The 5,313-nt window shown below is 36.7% G+C and overlaps 2 long non-coding RNA genes across 2 annotated transcripts; one reads left to right on the top strand and one right to left on the bottom strand.

The window, feature by feature from the left end:
* The first annotated feature begins 239 nt into the window (after positions 1 to 239).
* On the top strand, positions 240 to 5,313 carry LOC129571490 (uncharacterized). The gene is made up of 2 exons (XR_008688289.1): positions 240 to 2,107; positions 2,187 to 5,313. It is a non-coding gene; the product is annotated as an uncharacterized LOC129571490 (long non-coding RNA).
* Positions 3,830 to 5,313, bottom strand: LOC129571489 (uncharacterized). Its single transcript, XR_008688288.1, has 7 exons — positions 5,211 to 5,313; positions 4,651 to 4,742; positions 4,549 to 4,579; positions 4,416 to 4,450; positions 4,245 to 4,277; positions 4,136 to 4,177; positions 3,830 to 3,943 (listed from the first exon to the last, which is right to left on the bottom strand). It is a non-coding gene; the product is annotated as an uncharacterized LOC129571489 (long non-coding RNA).

The raw sequence follows: 5,313 nt of genomic DNA, 5'->3' as shown, positions 1-5,313 counted from the left end.
ATTTTAAATACTGAACGCCTAGGCTTTCATTGCTATTCTCACTTCTTTCGTGCATTCGTAGCATTGAAAGCCTAGGCGTTCAGTTGTACGTGTGTATGTTTCACGCTAGGCTTTCAATGCTACGAATGCACGAAAGAAGTGAGAATAGCAATGAAATCCCAGGCGTTCAGTATTTAAAATGTATATAAAAATTATGAAAGCCTCATTGAACGACTGTAGGCTTTCATCAAAGCGTATCGCGTTCACCCGGGATGTTTTTGTTCATGTATTGATCCAAAGAGAATGAACTGAATGGTGAGAGTATATTTTCAAATTCATTTCTTCTGATTTTCAACGATTACGTTTTAAATTGTCCAGAGATGGCAGGCAAAACTAATGTCGTGCATATTCCCGCTATTAGTTTTGGTTCATTTTGAAGTTTGTTATTGTAAACAAACCGCCGTTCACAATTTCACCATGTCATGAAATATGAAAGATTGAACAGCCAGCAACTAAAATCAAAAGGGAAAACGGGTAACGCATTTGAATTGTTATCGTTGTGACATGATGTCACTGACATCGAACGAGTGATCGAACCGAAAATTGCGGCTCCCCCTCCCCAGCCGGTCAAGGTCTGGAAACCGGTGGCCTGTTTACGTAAATAATTTGTGCATGGCATTTAAAAATTTGTGCATGCATTTGCACGTCTCGAAAAAATCGAAAAATGTGCAAATTTCGAGTCTACTTTTTGTGGTGAATTTGCTGTGAATGTCATTTTCACCACTCGACGGGGCAGCATTTTTTCGCATGTTCGAATATGCAATTATTTTGTGCATAATTTGTGCATAATGAATATGCCTTCGGATTTGCGTTATGTGGTCAAATAATGCCAGACCAGATTTTCGCAAAATATGTGTGTGGTGAATATAAGTCAACTATGAAAAATATTGCTTTTACATGGCCCACACCGGTTGGGCACCACGACAACATCGTGCAAGTCATTGCGTTGCCAAAGTTCAAAAATTTGGTGGTCATCCCAATATGTCATCACACGAGAAAGGCAGTGAGAATAGACGCTGATATTTTGTATCGTATGATGTGCGAAACCGGTACCATTCCGCGTGATCAATATGGTTGTCAACACTCAGGGTGCGACGTCACGTTAAAATCAAATGAAGCGTATTATTTCAATATGATTTTCAACATGGAGAAAATCAATCGAGTGTTGAAAGCAAACAAAAAAATCGAACATATTCTCAGCGATGGTGTATCGGCACCGATTCTGTACTCAGTGAAGAGAACCGTAGTCGACAAGTTGGTGAAAAATGGTTTGGTGCGTACACGGTACTATGGTGGCTTCTATGTCTATGAATTTGGCATCGATTGGGGCATGAAGACATGGCAATGCAACCGTTATAGCCAAATAAACGAGACACGAACGAATTCTAAGAGCCCAGTCGGAAGAGAATGCCCAGTCGGAAGATATTTTCTCACAATCAGTTCACGGTTACCTGGAACGCCGTTCTTCGTCCATCTCAACAGGATTAAACGAACTGAGCGCTGGGCCTAGCCGTTCAACGTCGATTTCGACTGGATTAAACCAAATCTACCTTCAAGCGACGGCTAATCCACCTCCATATGCCTTTGTAAATTCATCTGATTTCGATCACGAAACTTCATCGGGGGAGGAAAATGACAATGAGAATGAGGAATTGGCCGCATTATCATCATGTACCAAAACATTTCGAGAAGGCTTGAGCGGCGAACAAACCAAAATTCTACGAAAATCGATATTTGCCGAATGTGACATGGATTATCTGGCGAATTTGTTCAATAATCTGACCGTATTCACCGAAGAAGAGCAATTTGGGCCCAAATTGGTGCCCAAACAAAGGCGCAGATGATTTAGGATTCTTCAATGCGAATAAAACGACATACTTAACCATGATTACCAACGAAATACGAGTGGCCACTGACGTTGACCGAATGAATACGGCTTTATACGAATCATCGCGCAAAACGGCAGCTCTGTTGAGCCGTATAAAATTGGTTGAAAGATCAGAAAGAGAGTCATTCGTCGCGTACGTTTTGCCACGGTATTTAATACCAAGGAATCCGCCCGCCAATGGTACTAATCAATTTTGAGAAAAATCCCAATATTGTTTTTATTTATTAAATATTTATATTCTCGGTTTTTTTTTCTTCAGGTAAAAAGATTCTCCAGAAGAGATACCGTTTGCTGATAGATCATACGGATGGTTTGCGCCATGCGCAGTACGACGTTTTATTCAACGGTGCATCCAAAAAGCTTTATGTAAAATGTCGATTTGCTGAATTGGAAGCATACAACATCAACAAAACACACTGTTCTTCGGAACTTGATTTACCAGAAGGCATCACCTTAGCAGAATTAGGTCGAAACGCATTCCGTCACATCCAGGTCCAGCTTAAAAATGGAAGCCACGAAAACGATGCATGCTTCTGTGTACACAACTAAATTGTAGATGAACGTTGGTCTAGGATCGATTTGAATCGCAATATACTTGATGCGGAATATCACCGAAATCGCGAAGCGTACAAAAGAAGTAGGAAATTGGAGGCGAGCAGACGAGAAAAACAACGACGACCAAGGCGCAAGAAGTAGGTCAAACATACACCCACACACACTCGAACATACATATATATTTACATACTTGTTATCCTCTGTACACAATTTAAGAAGTAAAAACACTAATTGTTAGAATGTAATCTCCAGGAATCAGTACAGAAATTAGACCCATACAACTTCATTTGACTACAAACGCGTGTAAAAATGAATCTGTAACAGGCTCAGAGTCAAGCTGTGCTTCTCTGCCATAAGAACCAATGTATTTGACGTAACAGTGAGTAGCGGTGGCGCCTAAATAGAGTCTGCGGCAAGTTTAGGAACTATCAATACGTCTTGTTGTTGCGAAATTCATGACAACAACAAAAAGTATTGATAGTTCTTAAAAATGCCGCAAATTGCTAATACATTTTATTTAGGCGCCACCGCTATCTTGCGCCGACCAAAAGTATAGGTTGGCTAGAGTAGGGAGCTCTTATACATATAGTTTAAGACCGTTGACTTTGATACTTTGAAATACTGGAATTTACGAAAGAAAAAAACTGAACGGTGGCCACTTGCAATCGGCAGATATCTTATACCGATTTGATGATATAGAGTAAACCATTTATACAACCAACAAAAAAAGCAAGTAGTTAGTGCAATTCGAAGCATTCATTTCAAATTGCAATCACATCACACTTCTAATCTCACAGTCTTCATAACATCAATAGTTAGTTAAAAAAATAGAAACAAAAACGAAACCAATCAATACACATATTTCATTAAATCGAATTTATTCCGCTCATTATAATTCAAAACATATTTCTACCCAGCAAAAGACTATTTATGAATATTAATTAGATAAAAAAAAATCAATTTTAAAGTGTTTCATATTTCATCGTTGTTACCTTTTTTTTCATTTTCGAGACCGTAACAATCATTAAGAGGATGTTGAATATGGTATTCAAAAGACTTTGAACATTTGGTTGAACCAAATTTGCAATTCCAATGGACCAAGTTGTCCATATTTAAATTTAATGTTTAGAAATATATGTTTAGCTATCGGCGATGATTCATCGAATGGTTGTTCATCATCTGTTCGTTTATTTTAAGTGCATCAATATGAAATATTTTTCGGGATAAAATTCCAATTTTATCAGTTGTTGATGCATTCGATGACACATAAAAAAAGAATGAGAGAATCGAATGAATGAAACGTTTCAACGGTTTTAGGTGTGTAACAGAAATGAAATCAACTGTCTACAATGGTTTATTTAGAGAAAAATGTATCGTGGACAAAGGTAATCTGATAGAACAATCATAGCATTCAATTCATTGATCCAATTGTCATCGTTTGCTTGTGCAGCTGGGTTTTTTCTGTCGTGGAAAAAAATTTAAGATTTTTAGAAAGAAAACTTTAACTTTAAAAATTCATGAAAACGAATTGTTTTCTAATGGAAAAGAAAAGCAACATTTAAAGCAATGAAAAGCCATAGCTCACTTGGGTTCGCTTGAAACTTTACATGGAACTTAAGTTCGGTGAATTTCGATATGAAATCGAAAGCTTACCCTCTAATCAGTATTCAAGCCCAGGGAACGGCCAGTTCAACTCTGTGTCAAAATGAAATAATTTACTTGTATTCTCTTCGCAGATCTCTCAAATTTTTTTTATACTTACAGGTCCAAGGTTCCCATCTGAGGAGGTTTATTACTGTAAGAAGAATAGTAAAAATTAGTTCAACTACTTTAACAGTTGATTGAGAAACGGTATGACTACAGGAACATTGAAAATTAGTCAAATAATTATTCTGGGAAAATCAGGGAAATATATTCGATTTAAATAACTTACTCCACTTTATTGCCGTGACCCTTGCCAATCATTTCCTGAACGACATTTAAAAAGAATTTATCATCGAATATTTCTCGACAATTTGTTGCATTAAGCTACTACAATTGCGAAGTGAAATGATTTACTGATTTACCTGAGGTTTTTTACTAACTGCATCAGAAGAGCTATTTAAAGTCGAAATAAAATAATTTACTCATGTTTTTCTCGCAGCTCTCTCATATTTTGTTATACTCACATGGGTGGTTGTGATGAACCTAATTTATTTCCTTGTGCTGCTGGTACATTTTTTAATTCGAAAGAGACCGACTTTTTTGGTGGCTCATTTTTCTATTTTGTGGATTAACGAAAATTCATAATAAATTCTAGAGTCATGTAGAATATCGATGCTGATGCAATTTAATGCCTAAATGATATTCAAAAAGAATTTTTCATCGGATTGTTTTCGACAATTTGTTACATATAGTAAAGCTACTACTTTTGCCAAGTCTCACATTCCGTATAAATTTAAAAGATTTTTTAAATATAAATTTTTAAGTGTGTGCAAACACGTGCCTTGGAAATAGTATTTCAATTCATTTTCAACCTTTTTCTACTAAATATTGAACGTTTCCCTTGTTCATCAGAAATTCGATTGAACTTTAAATTTATTTCTTCGACAAGTGTCAAATATATTTTGTACGAAAGTGATTTGAAATAGTGGAATTAAGGTGACAAAACTTAATGAAAGGGCCAAAAAGTGCGAAATAAATAAAAATGATCCGACGAAAACATGTTTTTTTCACCATGACAACATACCTCCAATGCCTTTTGGAACTTTCCGCTTCCAGGTTTACCGGTTCCAGGTTCACCAGTTCCAGGTGTACCGCTGGCATTGTGCAAAACAAGCACCTAGATAGAG

This window comes from Sitodiplosis mosellana, unplaced genomic scaffold, assembly GCF_009176505.1.
Source record: "Sitodiplosis mosellana isolate CC-2019 unplaced genomic scaffold, AAFC_SMos_1.0 Smas_scaffold_2634, whole genome shotgun sequence".
Taxonomy (NCBI): Eukaryota; Metazoa; Arthropoda; class Insecta; order Diptera; family Cecidomyiidae; genus Sitodiplosis; species Sitodiplosis mosellana.
This window is presented reverse-complemented; position numbering and strand designations above follow the sequence as displayed.